The 15,757-nt window shown below is 54.9% G+C and overlaps 1 protein-coding gene across 3 annotated transcripts in view; it reads right to left on the bottom strand.

The window, feature by feature from the left end:
- ZBTB46 (zinc finger and BTB domain containing 46) overlaps positions 1-14,306 on the bottom strand; it is a 51,601-nt gene extending 37,295 nt beyond the window's left edge. The window contains exon 1 of one of the 3 annotated variants that reach the window (XM_019972027.2): positions 14,040-14,306. The gene's annotated coding sequence lies outside the window, so the exon portion shown is untranslated. Of the gene's footprint in view, positions 1-396; positions 4,950-13,215; positions 13,395-14,039 lie in introns of those variants that run through there. The other 2 variants (XM_070801282.1, XM_070801283.1) reach the window with 2 other exon arrangements.
- Positions 14,307-15,757: the final 1,451 nt, after the last annotated feature.

Here is a 15,757-nt window from a genome sequence, read left to right as displayed (position 1 = left end):
GCTTGTGGGACACAGACGGGACGGGGCCAGTGAGAGAACCACAAGGAGCCGGGGTGGTGCCGGCCTGGACCTCAGGGTGGTTGGGGCACCAGCCACCAAGATGGGGAAGCCAGGGGCTAGTACGTCAAGGGGAGACACGGGCTCCCAAGAGAGAGCAGCCCCCCAGGGGTCCCAGATGTCCTGATTGGCAGGGTGCCTGGGGCCCCAGAAACAATTGCAGGGGCAGGGAGAGAACAGAAGAGACCAGGCAGGGAGACCCCCCACGATGCCGAAGCAGAATCACGGCCCCAGCCAGGCATCGACCCAAGAGCTCTGTCGCTTCTGCTGGTGGGAAGCCGGTCCACAAGTTTGCTTTGCGGGGTTGGGGAGAGCAAGGGGAAGAGGTTACGGCTTTACCTGTGCCCCCAGGCACCTCCTGCTACACTCGACCCTCACTGTGGCCCTTTCCTCTCTAAACGACGCACAACTGTAATGGGCAGCTACCAGCTCCCTTCAGTTTAGTTCAGTTCAGTCGCTCAGTCGTGTTTGACTCTTTGCGGCCCCATGAATTGCAGCACACCAGGCCTCCCTGTCCATCACCAACTCCCGGAGTTCACTCAAACTCATGTCCATCGAGCTGGTGATGCCATCCAGCCATCTCATCCTCTGTCATCCCCTTCTCCTCCTGCCCCCAATCCCTCCCAGCATCAGTCTTTTCCAATGAGTCAACTCTTCGTATGAAGTGGCCAAAGTACTGGAGTTTCAGCTTTAGCATCATTCCTTCCAAAGAACACCCAGGACTGATCTCCTTTAGAATGGACTGGTTGGATCTCCTTGCAGTCCAAGGGACTCTCAAGAGTCTTCTCCAACACCACAGTTCAAAAGCATCAATTCTCCGGCACTCATCCTTCTTCACAGTCCAACTCTCACATCCATACATGACCACAGGAAAAACCATAGCCTTGACTAGACAGACCTTTGTTGGCAAAGTAATGTCTCTGCTTTTGAATATGCTATCTAGGTTGGTCATAACTTTTCTTCCAAGGAGTAAGCGTCTTTTAATTTCATGGCTGCAATCACCATCTGCAGTGATTTTGGAGCCCCCAAAAATAAAGTCTGACACTGTTTCCACTGTTTCCTCGTCTATTTCCTATGAAGTGATGGAACCAGATGCCATGATCTTAGTTTTCTGAATGTTGAGTTTTAAGCCAACTGTTTCACTCTCCTCTTTCACTTTCATCAAGAGGCTTTTTAGTTCCTCTTCACTTTCTGCCATAAGGGTGGTGTCATCTGCATATCTGAGGTTATTGATCTTTCTCCCAGCAATCTTGATTCCAGCTTGTGCTTCTTCCACCCCAGCGTTTCTCATGATGTACTCTGTGTATAAGTTAAATAAGCAGGGTGACAATATACAGCCTGACGTACTCCTTTTCCTATTTGGAACCAGTCTGTTGTTCCATGACCAGCTCCCTTAGGCTGTGATGAATCATTGGACAATACAAATGTGCTCTTTTTAACAGGTGGATCGAAAGGCATATCCTGCCATGGATGCAATCCCCCCAGCTGCTGACAAGCCGTCTCCTCCTGGAAGTCTCCAGGGGCTCCTCCTACAACAGCACATGTGGTGCCTCTGTCAATCAAGAGATACTGTTTAAACGTCCCAGCTTAGCTCTTGGTAGAAGTAGCAGCGGACAGCACTTTCCTGATCCTGGGTGGGCCTGAAGTTCCCACTTTCACCTCACTGAAGGCCATGACAGACAGTGAGGCCATGGACAAAGGGCCTCTGACCAGCCCCATGACATCACAGGACCACAATTCAGAGCTGACACCACAGGTGTGGCTGAGAGGTGGGCTCTGATGTTCTCCATCAGTCACAGCTCACAGTAAAGGTGGAGGATGGATACAGAGTTACTTGCTTTTGTGGGGTGAATCGTGTCCCCAGAAGACAGTACCTGTGAATGCAACCTTATTTGGAAACAGGATCCTGGTAGATTTAACCAACTTACGATGAGGTCATAACCCAGTGGGACGGGTGTGTCACAAAAAGGGGAACTCTGAACACAGACATGCAGAGGGGGATGGAGGTAGAGGTGGGGCAAGGGGGACGTGGCCACAGCCCAGAGGTGCCTGGGCCACAAGAGCTAAAGAGGTGGGCAGGACCCTCTCCCAGAGCCCCCGGAGGGAGCACAGCCCCACGACCCCTGTTGCGGGAACATGTTTCTGCTGTGTTTGCCACCAGTCTGTGGCACTTTGTTACAAAAGCCACAGGAAAAAGCCACACATCCACTTAAAATTTTTAAGTTTTTCTTAAAAAGAAAACTGATTGGCCTAAGAAGGCAGAAAAATTATATCCAAAGGTTTTAAATCTGAGCTATACTGACTTGAAATGTTAACTCTAACACTTGTACTCCCTCTGCCAAAGAAAAACATCAAATCTAAACAGGAAAGGGAAAAAAACCAGCACCTAGTTCTCAAGCAACAGGATGGAATCCTCTGTAGTCTTTTAACTTTTGTCTTTGAAACACTTTCCAACAGAAGGAAAAGCTGCAAGAATGATTCTTGAGAGAACTCCCTCCTAACCCTTAACCAAATACACCAGTTCTTTAATATTTTGCAACATTTGTTTACACCAAGCAAATGCTAGAATCTTCAAGCTGTCTTTTCTATTCAAAGTTGCATTTCTTGAAAACAAGAGGATCCAGCCAACCCTCTAAGGTGCTACCTAGGAAACCCCATCATATAGGTCACTGGGTTTGGACTGGGGCAGAGAAATGTAATGCCCGACTCCCCGGCTGGTGGCGGGAGAGCCCCCATGCAGGCTTGGACCAGAACAAACGTTTGTTCTGGCATCTGACACAATTTTAGCTGCTAATCGGACGTTTCCAAGTCCCCACTGTCATTCTGCATAGGCCTTGCAGACGGTAAACACTCATTAGATGCTGAATAAATGAAGGCTGGGTGGACGGGTGCCGAGTGAATGAGGAGTGTGTGTCTGCAGTAGCAGACAGGCACACACCTGAGAGAGACTCTCACCTTCTCAGGACGCAGAAACCAGGTGACAGTGAGGCGTGAACCCCACTTCCCTCACCAGCTCAGCCAGCGTTCTCCTCACGAGAATCAAGCCCCCTGCCCCTTGGCCATGCAGCTACTTCATCAGCTGCCATTCAAACAGAGGGGCACACGCTCCAGACCCAGGGTTGGCTGTGGATGAAAACAATTTACCTAGTAAAGAACTATGGCAAAAATAGCTCATGGCTCCAAACAATCACTAAAATATTCGAAAGAAATGATCTTGCCAAAAAATTATGCTTACAAAATTCCAAAATGATACTACACTTTATTAAATCTAGAATTTTTCAAATAAAACTTACATAGGTGATAATAATTTTGAACAGATTATGTACAGATCCTTAACAGAAGGTACAAGTATCTTTAAAAGCAGGCACAAAATATAAAAACTATTCATTTTTTAAGTCAGAAATTCCGATGCAGACGTCACTGTCACACTTCAGACACTGAGTACCAGACACGCGGTCCCGGTTGCCTGGTCCTTGAAACAGGGTGGGGCTCCTAACGGTCAGAGAATGCCACCAGCCAGACCACCGTGTGGGACCAACAGGTCTGACTTTTCAACAAACAGCCCAAAACAGAATAAAGCAGATTCCAGAGCCACCGCCCCAAGTGCAACTTCTCCAAATGCAACTCCTGGGTCTGTCCCGATTGCAGCTCAAATCAACCAGTAGTAAAAACTTGGAGGATGCCATCCCTAAGCCTGAGCCCCAATTGGGGGGCCCCAGGAGGTACTCACGGAACCACCCACATGAAGGAAAGCATGGGACAGTGAGACACAATGTCTGTGATTTGCTTTAAAGTAGTTCAGAGCAAAAACAGAGGAACTCAAATGTGAGAACAAAAGGGAATTACTGAAGGAAACACACTTGCTAATTCTGTGTGTGTTTGAAAACTTCCAAAGTAGGGATCTGAAAATACGATGAGGTTACAAAAGAACAAGATCACTTTTACAGAATCAAGGGAGTTTGTGACTAAGGAAGGCTGGTGCTAAGAGACGATGCTTCCCAGGTGGCGCTGGTGGTAAAGAACCCACCTGCCAGTGCAGGAGATGGGAGTTCGATTTCTGGGTTGGGGAGATCTCCTGAAGGAGGGCATGGCAACCCACTCCAGGACTCTTGCCTGGAGAATGCCAAGGACAGAGAAGCCTGGCAGGCTACAGTCCATGGGGTCACAAAGAGTCAGACATGACTGAAGCAACTTAGCACACACACACACGTATGTGCTGAGAGACAAGGCTGGTGCCTGGCCTGCAGACCTGAGTCCAGGACTATGCATGCCAACACAGTGGGGGGGGGGGGGGGGCTGTCGCACAGCCTGTCTGCTACAAGAGTCACAAGGGTGTGCATAGGGATCTGGCCCCTCCCACCCCAGCAGGGGAGGGTCCTTATCCAGGAGGTGACCCTGGGAGGGGATCAAAGAGACAGCCGTGACCTTGGCCTTCAGAGGGCCTCCAGAGGGTTCGGGTCCCACGGATCAACAAGAAGGGAAACTTCACCTGTGAACGTGGACGACATGCCAGGCATACAACAGCCCTGTCTATACCCACAGCCTTTATGACCACCATGGGACACTCCCATGCTGGTCACTGTAAGAATTATGACTTTCAGACCAGTTACTCAATGAATCTATTTGATGTTATGTGAGCCTCCTCATGTTACTCTTGCATGAAAGGTTTTCTAAATTTTGAAGACTACATTTTGTTTTCCTGCATCTCCTACAAGAAGCAATAAAAATGCTGTCTAGAAAAGGGGCCCCTCCCGCTTCCCAGGAGCAAGAAAGGCCTGGGTCCACCTGGGGGGCAGATGGGCACATGGGTACCCAGTCCTGCAGGGGGGTCAAAGGAGGGGCCGTGTCCTGCTATAGCGCAACGGCACTAAACACCCACCCCAATGGCCCCACCGGACACCCTGGGCTCTGCCTCTGCCCCCACCACACCCTCCCTCCAGGCCCAGCTGCATCTCCTCTCCTCTACAGGCATCGATGTCTGTCTGCTCTGTCACCTCCCCTCTGGGGACATGCGACCCAACACAGCCAGGACCTTGTTGGTGCCTGCGTCCTTGGACCGAGAGCCCCTCCTTGCTGAGAGCGTGGGGCTGAGTGCAGATTTGTGGGGCAAACTCACTAACACCGTGGTCACTGGCCTCATTCGCTCAACCATCAAGGGAAGGGTAGGTATGAGTAGTGATTGCTGGAGATGAATGGGGAGCCCTCATGAAACCCTGGCATTGAGAAATAAATGTGGCAACGTGTCAGGAGAACACAAGCTGTAACGGTGGAGAGGGCTGAATCCTTTCCCCCAAAATGATCTCCTCACGTCTTAACCACAGGAGAATATAACCTCACTTAGAAACAGGGCCTCTGCAGGTGTAATCAAGTTAAGATTAGATCATCATGGTGGACACTAATTCAAGGTGACTGGCATCCTAATAAGTAGAGGCAGATCTGACACCAGGGTGACAGCCATAAGGGCAGGATGGGAGGCATGAGGGACACATCTTGGCTGTGAGCACCCAGGACTGCCAGCGGCCACCAGAGACTCAAAGAGGCAGGAAGTGTGTCCTTCCCTGGAGCCTCTGGAGAGAGGGTGGCCCTGACCACACCTTGACTTAGGACTTCTGGCCTCCAGGTTGGGAGAGAATAAACCTCTGTTGTTTTAAGCTCCCAGATCAGTGGTCCTTTGCTCTGACAGCTCCAGAGAACTCATACAAACAGCAGACTAACTTACACAGATTGCTCCCTGGTCAGATGGTAGGAAGGCTCTCTGAGATGGGCCTTGAAGGGTTCCCAACCAGGATCCACACAGTCCAATCCACCAGCCTCCCCCGCACCTGACTCAGCAGCTTGTGGCAGGGCTGGAGGTTGTATCCAGATGAAGCTCACCCCATCAAGCCAGAAACACAGCCCACCACTTCCTTCAAGGAAGCCATATGGCAAGGCCGCCCATGTCCAGAGTCTGGAACACGGACAGGTTTCACAGCAGCTCAGCCTCACCCCTGCACCCTGGGCCTGGTGCTGGCCCCCTCCCAGCAGGTGGCAGAGGGGTATGTGGGTAGTTCCCTCGAGACAAAGGGAGAATCGTTGTCTGCCCTAATAGTCACATGTCCGCTTCAGTGTGTATCAAAAAATACATAACTGAGATGCCTGACTCATGACTTCATGGATATTCTTGCTCCTTAAGATGAGGCAAAACAAAGGTAAGTAGATGTGAGGTTGGTGTGACCCTCAGGCAGTAGCATGGGCAGCATCGAGCTGTGCTTGCCCTGCGTGCTCCTCCAAGGCTCGGAGCATCTCCTGAGCTCAGAGGAAGACACTCTTTGAGGGACCACCTGAGACTCAGTGAAGCGGATCTGCTAGACACAGTGCAGGTAGGTCCCCTGGCACTGACCCTTCCGATCCTCTTTTCAGGCTCTCAAGGGCATATGTACACCTGGAAGTGCTTCTGGCTCCCTGGCCTCCTGAATGCCCTGCTCATCACAGAGGAACCATGGTCACTGCAGCCACGCAGTACACCTGCTGACTGAAACTTCTGCCTTCTCTCTGCTCCTAAGTCCAGGCGCTGGGCTTCCACCCCACAGCAGAATCAAAAGCAGCAGATGACAGAGAAGCCAGAAGGGAAGAGGTTTAAAAGACCCCCACACACACACCCCAGTGTTTTTCACATCGTCCAGTGGAGCTCAGTGACTTTAATGGTAAGGTGGTCCAAGGACAGTGTCACCTTATCACTCCCTGTTCTGACCTCATTCTGCCAACAATGTTAGAAAGAATAGGAGGACCCCCCCAGTCGTCCAGTAGTTAGGACTCTGCTTTCACTGTTGAGGACGCACATTCAATCCTGGTTGGGGAACTAAGATCCTGCAAGCCACATGGTGCAGCCAGAAAAAAAAAGAAAAATAGGAAAAGTCAACGTACCCAATATTAAAGATCAATTTTCTCAGGTGTGCAGCAGGCCTGTCATGATACATGGTCACTGCCCCCGTGAAGGGTGTGTCTGCTGCTAACTCATGAAAAGTTCTTCAAAACAACGCTGAAGTTGAGGGAGTAAGTCTTCATATAAAATAATAGCAATGAAATAACAATGTCTCTATATCACCAGAGGCAATGAAAAAACACCATGTCCTCATGGAAAAACCTGGAAACTTCCTGCTTATGGAGTTTTCCATGTATAACCAAAAATGAAAGCAAAAGTGACAGTACACGGTAACACACACACTTTAATAATATAATCCTGAAGAGAACTCTAAAAGTGCCAGGAGGGAGCTGACCGGAGAGGTTCCACTCACCGCAGACGAGATGCTCAGCTCTTGGCCAGTTAGCGTCCAAGTGGTGTTAAATGTCCTGCCTCCTTTAGTCTCTATTTGGAAATTAAACATTACGCATGGACACAGCATCAGCAGCAATCACCTCTCATCAGAAGATTGAGCTCCTGTGAGACATTGCTGAGAATATTCAGAAGGTAGGCGACCGTAGCCGGAAGCTCGGGTCTCTTCTTCAACAGCAGGGACTCACGTCCTCAGCTTTCTCTTACCTGAGGAGCTTTGTAAGGGAAATTGCCACTTTTAACTTTCCCCTCATTGCCAGTTCTTACTATTAACACTTTAGAGGTAGATGGAGAACGCTGGTCAGTGGAGAGGGGTCTGAGACGGGCAGTGGAGGCTGCACTCAGACCACTAGCCACAGAAGTCATGCTAAGGCAGTTTTCATGGGACAGGACAGGAACAAAAAGAATAGCTCTGTCCACTCTTCTTAAACAACCCCTGGGCCCTGCCAGTGGGGCCTCACCTTGTCTGATTGACAGGCCCCAAATGAGACCATGTTGGAAGCTCTGGGACCCTCCCCTCCAGGGCTGACAAGCTTTCCCCAGTGTCCTGGGGTCCCAGGGTTCTTGGCCTTGGAGAGGAGAATGCAGAAGGCTTCCCACGCTTTGATCACAGGAGTTCCTAGGCCAGCCACAGACATGGGGCCCCGTCCCACCGGACGGGCGGCCCCCCAACCCTGGTCTGGATGCGAAGACCCACTGGAAAGTCAAAGGCTGCTGTTTAGGAACAGCCAGAGTGTCAGGGACCTCAGGGTGCACACAAGCCGGGTGTGGCCCCCTGCTGAGAAGTGTGAGACTGTGGAGGGGACAGCTGGGGGTGGGCTACAGACTCCAGGTCACGGCCCCAAAGCTCTGCCACCTGAAGCCACTCCACGCTCACCCCAGAACAAGCATTTGACTCTGCGCCCCGCTTCCCCACGTGACCTTTCCTCTGGGGACCTGGGACGTGTGGCCCGCCAGCCTGCTCCACTTTTCGTGTGAGAGAGGATGTGGGCCACAGAGCTGGCTGCCACAGGACTGGCAGGAAGGACTGGCCTTCAAGTGCAGATGGACAGCTTCTTCAGAGACCAGAGGTCAGGGTGGGGCCTAGGCCAAGGGGCCCGATTCCCTGGGAAAGGCGATGGCCACCTGTGTGCGAGACTCTGAGTATCGGGCGTCTCTGACTCAACCTCGCCTGAAGCACAGGGGATGTTGCTGGTCCAGGAACTGAATGTAGAGGACCCGGCCTGAGCAGTCAGCTGGCTCTGCAATTCTGAGACTGTTCCCCCCCAGAGTCAGCCCTCTCCTGCCCCGAAGGAAACAGTAGTGTCTGAGCCATTTTCAAACTTCCTAAAGAAGAGGAAACTCCGGTCCTGAAGCTGCACTGCTTAGAATGGGATGGGATGAAAAAACACACCTGTTCCAGACATGAAGGCCCATTTGAGGTGCCCGCCTGACTTGCTCACAGGGGCAGCCCATTTGCCCACAGCCCTGAGCTCCTCCAGTGACCTGGCCCCTCCCCTCGGTCTACAACACACCTGAACGGACACCCGACGTCATCCTGCCCGCCCCACCCTGGGCTTCTGGGCCAGCCTCCTGATGGTGTTTTCCATCATCCATCACTGAAATCAACAACCCAGTGCACTGGTGCTGCCCCTCTGACCAGCGGGCCCAGCCGGGCGTCCCTGAGTGGGTTTCACGAAGCCCATCTCTGTGCATCCTGACACAGTGCCCTTGCACCTTGGCACAGCCACCTCGAACTGAGGGCAAATCAGCACCCGGATGTCAGCCTGGAGAACAGCAAACCCAGCCTTTAGATGGGTGAGGGGTGAGTGGCCAGCCTGAGGGTCCTTGCTCCCCAAGCCGAGTCCCTGCTGGGCTCTCCAGCCCCAGGTCCAGCCGAGGGACAGTGTTCAGAGTGGCCAAAAAAACCTAGGTCAGACCCTCTGCGTGCCAGTGACACACCGAGAGGGCAATCTACCCAAAGCCGCCCAGGCCCCACCTGACATGCGTCCATCTTCACGGCAGCTCTGGTTGCTTCAGGTTTTCAAATCCTCTCTCGAAGACAGAGGCATCTTCTTTCTGCTCCACAAAGAAGGGGTTCCACCCCAGGTCCACTCAGACAAGCAGGGCTGGGCTGCCACTTGGGAGCCAGGAAAAGGACAGCTTCCCTGAGACTTTCCCCGTGAGCGTGACATTTAGGAAGGGATTCATGTGCTGAAACGCGGGCTTTGGAAGGCATCATTTGAAACTACATTGCCTCTCACCCCCAACCCCACAGCCAATCAGCCCCTAAAGCTGCCTGGCCCCAAGGTTTCTGCTCTCTCCTTGGCTACCCACTCTCCATGAAGCAGAAGTTAGAAAATAATTTGCCACATAGGTACTGGAACCAGGGGCTGGCACCACAGGCCCAACCTGGGCCAGGGGAGGGGTCTGCATGGACACCCTTTCCTCCAATAGTCTTCAGAAAGGCCACCAGGTGGGCCACACCCATCCTTCTCTGAGCTCCCATTAGCATCTGTCACCCACATCGGTGGTTCCTGTAGGGCCCCCACTCTGACCCATCCCAACAGGTCAACAGCCCCACTGCAGGAATTCTGTCTCCAATCTGGCCCACAGCAAGCTCTCAATCAGCCAAAAATCATCATGAATAAGAAACTCTGGGAATGTCTCTCTAATGTGACTCAAAAAACACACCTGTCAAAACACAGAACATCTATAAATGCTGTTGAAAAGCACGCTAACACTGTTCCTCAACTTTCTAAAGTGCCTAAGTTGCTAATTTTTTATATCCAAATAATGACATTTAAAAAGGTTTAGTCATTTCAAAATCTCAATAAGAGTTAAACGGCAGTGTTGAGAAACACTGAACGGAAAACTTTCCATCAATCACCCTAAGGTCAGACCTGACTGGTTGAGTTTGTCCTTATCCTTCACTAGAACAACTTTTCAGCTTGTTAGAAAAAGTTGTTTTTCTTTTCCATGACTTCTCCATCTACAAGCATCTGTCATCACCAGAAAACCAGAACCCAGAGCCCAAGTACACATGTGTCAGGCACATACCATACTGAAGCTCGAAAGGCAGAAAAGAGGGAAAATGCCGGTGAACCCGGGGCTGAAGACCCCAGCTGTACTGGCCATTCCAAAGTCAGAGCCAATGGCAGAGGACACAGGGGCCAGGGTAGGACATGACAACTGCGTTGCAAAGACTGAAATGAGTCTTGTGGTCTCAACAGAGATTTTCAAGCATTGTTTATTCTCAGGAGTTGGGCCATTCAAGCACACTTGTAGCAAAAAGAAGAATCTTTTTTGTTCAGGGGAGTGGGCAGGTTCACAAGGGAATTCTTGATAGCCTACCAACACTCAACAGATTTTAAGTAGAATATGTTCTATCAGAGAGAAGGAAAAGCCTCTGTTTTTATGAGTACACGAAACCCCCAGAACAGGGCACAAGAACCCTCCGCCCATATTAACACAGCAGTCAACAGGGCACCTGGGCACAGGAAGCACCAGCAAAGTGAGGCACGAGTTCAAGTTCAAGTTCACAGCTCCAGGCTCTCGGAAGATGTTTTGCGGGGCCTTCGCCGCTGGTCCAAGACCTCTGGTAGAGCACAGCAGGCGCACAGCTGCCCCAGAAACACAGACCACAGGGACGCAGTGGCCCAATTTTGCTTAATTTGAAAAACCCCACAAAAGGACAATGTTGAAAAGTTTGTAATATTTGGTTTAACATGTTTGCAAATAACACATTGTCTGACTGTAAAGTCCTTCCAGGCCCCCAGTGGAGTCTCACCCATCCTCAGTGTCGACCTCACCTTCCAAGTGCTTATGTGTGACCAAGGCGGGGGCAGCCCCCTCCCCCTGGATGGTCGAGTGGGGACACAGAGCACCCAAGAGGGTTGGAGCCCCTGCAGCCGACACTCCACCAGTTCTGAATACCAGAAACTAGACGTGGAAAAAGAGCTCATTTTCAAATCTTAAACAGCTAGAGCTGAACAAAACTCATCTCATCCAAACAAAATTCTTTCATCCAGGGTAATGTCAGTGAGACCTAATGAGATCCTGTCCTGAGGCTGGCCTCCAAGAAAGGCTGACCTTGGGGTTTAGCCTAGAGGTGAGGCTGGCCTCCCAGAAAGGTTGATCTTGGGGTTTAGCCTAGAGGTATCGATTCCATACCCCCTAAACAGAACTCTCCCCATAAACACCCACATACACCTCCTTCACTTCAGTAAAGGATATAAAAATAATTACTAGTTTTCTAGGGAAACATAGTGTCTAAGTCAGACTTACACCTAGTAACTTCTGCCTCAACAACCTCTCACTTAGTCCTTTCCGAAACAGCAGGGAGTCTCAAAGTTTTCAGTTCAGAGTATTTATCATGAAACACACCAACTAGAAGCAGTGCACTATAATAAAATTCTGTTGTTTACTTCATCATTCATGTGAAAAACCCTTCCATAAGTTTCCCTTTGGGAAACAAACTATTTCCCCCTCCCGATGAGTGAAAACACTGCCTTCACAGGCTACACGCAGGCCAGCGATAGACCGAATCTACAGTCTGCTACCCAAAGGGAAGTTAGCTTTGATGATAAATCCAGTATGAAAGATTCTACAACTGACACAATTAAAACGCACTCAAGGACTCCGCACAGGTGTCTGAGCCCAGCGGCTCGCCAATGTGTTGCCTGATTAGCATTTCTTTAAACAATGCTGATAACAATCTTGCCTCCGCAATCCACGACAAACGCTTCGCTGAGACTGGAGCAAGGAAAGCGTAAGGAAAATCGCTGAGAATCTCAGTCAAACTTTCTTTTGTTTGTATTTCCTCGGTGACAGAAAATACCAGTTCTTCGCCCCTTTGGGATATACCCAGGTTCCTCGGTCTAGCCCTACTGTGCGTGGTCCGTTAAACCTACAAATAATGAATTTGTCAGCAGGGCGAGAGGAACCCCAACTAGCCTGAGCCCTCCTCCTGGTGCAGAAAATCGCCCATTTGCCATCCAGATTGAGTTGTCAGACATTGACTCGTGCTACCCTGCGAAACTGACATGTCTATTTACAGAGAAACAAAGACGCGGCTCGCGGCGGACCCCGCTGCCTCCGCGCGCCCCGTCCGCTCCGCGCGCCCCTCGTCGCTCTGCGCGCCTCGTCCCCTCCGCGCTCCTCTAGTTGCCCGGCCTCGAGGCCCCTGCGCCCTGGTTCAGCCAGTAATTAAAATGGAGACGAGGCCAGTGCTGGGCTTCAGGGGGAGACAATGACCCCCAAGGCCCGGCGGAGAGCGGGGACCCGCCGCGCCCACCTCCCGCAGTTCCGACTCTTGGCAAACTCGGCGCGGGCGGGTCCGGGTGCGGCTCGGAGGCGCGGGCGGGGGGCGCGCGGGGCGGCGCGGGCGGGGGGCGCCAGGACGCCCCCAGGCTGCCTCCTGGGGCCGGGCGTTGACGCAGCAGAAATTACCAGCTGGAAAATTCCCCTTTCGGAGGTAACGGGGGAGGGACCGCGGCGGCGGCGGCAGGAGGCGCCGAGGACTAGGGGCGCGGGGCAACCCCGTCGCCGCCTCCGCCTCAGCGCGCAGCCCCGCAGGGACCCCGCGTAGCCCTCGCCGCCCCGCCCCGCCCGCGCCACCGGAGCTCAGGGACCAGCGGGGACAGGGCGGGGGTCTCTACCGCCGCCCCCAGAGCTGCAGCCGGGCGCACCGATCGCCGCCGGGAGGGCGCCCCCGCGGGGCGGGGCGCGGCGGGGCGCGAGGGGCAGGCGGCGGGGGCGCGCCCCGACTCTGAGCGGCTCCGGCCCGGAGCGGTCCGGCCGGCCTGAGCCCCGGCCCCGCCGCGATGCGCCGGCCCGGCCGCGGACAATGAGCCGGCGCCGCTTACCTGTGACCCCATGGGGCGCGGGCGAGGGCGGGCGCCGCGGCCGCCGGACCAGCGCCGGTGATCGCCGCGGCCGCCGGGCGAGCGCTGCGTCCGGGCGGGTCCGAGCTGCGCGCTCGCCTTGGCCGCTGTGTCCGTCTGTCCGTCCGTCTGTCCGTCAGGCCGGCGCGCGCCCCCGCGCCGCTCCAACCCCGCGGCCCCCGCCGCCCGCGCGCGCGCCCCGCCTGCGGACCCTGACCCCGCCCCCCGGCGCGCGCCCGGCCGCTGCTGATTGGCCCGCGCCCCAGCCCCGGCCCAGGCCACCGCCCCGGGCCCCGCCCCGCCGGCCCGGCCGCCGCCCCGCCCCTCGGTCGGCCGGCTCCGCTAGCCGGGCGGAGGGGGCCGCGGCGAGGGTCGGTGCGCCTCCGCCCCCCCGTGGGCGGCTGGACAGCGGAAGTGCGGGCTGGAGCTCGCTGGGCATTGTGGGAAGCCCCCTCCGCGGGGCTGGCGGGGGGCGGGGGTGGCGCGGCGTGGGGTCTCCGGGTGCCCGCGCCCCTTCCCATGGGGACCAGCACCCGGCAGACCATCCGGTCGGACACGTGGGTCGGGACGAGAGCACCCCAACTCTTGCCCGACCGCGCACCTGGCGCTGCCCACGCGCCTATCCCCCGGGCCACAGGCTGTCCGCGTCCCCCGACGCGCAGTCGCGCCGCACGGGTCTCGCAAACTTCGCGCCTTCCTGGCGGTTTGTGCGGCCGCGCGCGGTAAAGCGAAACAGCGGTCCCACAGCGCCCAGGGGCTCGGGGCCGCGCCGTCGGAGACCTCGGCGTCCCCGGGGAGAGGCGCACCTCAGGGCAGGGGCCACGGGACAGTGCGTGCCACAGGGCTTGGATTTGACCAATGGAGGCATCAGCGGCCGCGCGCGCGTCGGTCCTTCCAGCCGCGTGGTATGCCCACGGCTTTGCCGCGCTTCCCCCGCAAGCGATCTCCAGTCCTGCTGCCCGAGAGCAGCCCCGTGCGTCCCTTCTCGCCCCCGCTGTCCTTGAGTCCTCGGGCAGACAGAATGGGAAGCGTGGCCCCGCATTCCTGGCTGGCCTGTGCGGGGGCAAAGGCCACCTCGCTTCCTCTCCCGGCCGCGACGGTGGGAAGGGAGGTGAGCCTGTGGCTGGCCAGCCGCGCAGGGGAGTTGAGCACGACCTGGCCATCCAATGGGAAGGCGCCGCGGACCGTCTGCGCCCTACCTCCCTGCGGGCCCAGCGCCGCGGAATTCCTCGGGAGGTGGGAGGCGGCGGGCCATTATGGATGCTTTCTCAGGATGTGTAAGGAGGCATTCACTGGGCTGCTGGGGGAGGGCAGCCTGGGGTTGGGTGGGGGGGAGGCGGGAATTCTCCTTGAGTGAACAAGGGCGGCCGCGGTCTGGCAGCCAGCGATGAAAAGGCTGGGACACTCCCTCGCTGCAACCGGCGCCTGAAAATGGCCGCAGACACCCGCACCCCACTCCTTTCCCGCTGCCTACGCAGGAGCAACCCCCTTCCCCGCAAGACTTACTCCTGGAGGACCCAGGCCTGGAACGGCAGGCCCAAGTTTCCTGGGCCCTTTCAGGTGGGAACTGGGCACAGTCAACCTTAGAAGTGTCTCTTCTAGGCCTCCAGGAGGTTTTGGCTGGTCATTCTGTCCTCCCTTTGAGGGGACGGAGGGCACTGTCTCGGGGTCCTCCCCTCTCACCTGCCTGTCTGCCTGGAGTGCAGTTGTAGCCCATGGAGCAAATGATGCGGGGGAGATGGAGAAGTGGGTCTGCCAGACTGGGGAGGACCACTTGCCTGATGGCTGCCCCTCCCTGGACACTCTCCGAGGAGAGCAGCATTGCTGGAATGCTGCGGAGGCTGCCCGGCTGGGGCACACAGTGGTGCTCAGCCGCTGCTCAGGAGGCCTGCCCAGGAGAACCGAGCCTCTCTCATCAGCACCAGGGTGCACCCCACCTACTAGCCCAGGTCTTCTGGTCTTGGTAGAAAGTCTCACTGAGTCCTGGAATGCGTCCCTGGGGCTCTGGAACTCTCTCCACACTCCCCTCCCCTACATGATGATGAATCAATGCCCCCTCCCCAGCATCCCTGCCAGTGACTGGGGACTAAGACGCCCATCCTTTCTGTTCCAAGAACCAACAGAAGGTTGAGCAGCCTGAATGAAGTTGGTAGACCAAAAAGGCAGCACCAAGGAGTGTCCCAGAGAGCTCTGATCAAGCCATGCCTAAGATCGGAGACAACGAGTCTTCTGGGAGTTAATAAACCCCTATCATAGGAAGGAAAAAAGGAAAGAAATAAAGAAGAAACAAAGGGAAAACAAAAGAAAGAGGAAGAGCCAATAGCAGCAGTGGTGGCCTCTCAGCCGAGCCGGGAGGACAAGGGTTGTGTGGCTGGACTCCCCGGGGCCACCTTGGTGCATCTGCTCTGACGGGGAGAGGTGGCAGCACCCCTAGGGGCCCCATGTTAATCAATGCCCAGGCTCCAACTCACCGCAGGCAGATGCCAGGCTCGATCAGAAAGCCTCTACTCTTGCTGGGGTTCCC

The sequence above is a fragment of the Bos indicus genome, chromosome 13 (assembly GCF_029378745.1).
Source record: "Bos indicus isolate NIAB-ARS_2022 breed Sahiwal x Tharparkar chromosome 13, NIAB-ARS_B.indTharparkar_mat_pri_1.0, whole genome shotgun sequence".
Classification (NCBI taxonomy): Eukaryota; Metazoa; Chordata; class Mammalia; order Artiodactyla; family Bovidae; genus Bos; species Bos indicus.
Note: the sequence above shows the minus strand (reverse complement) of the source record. Positions and strands in the feature narration are given on the sequence as shown.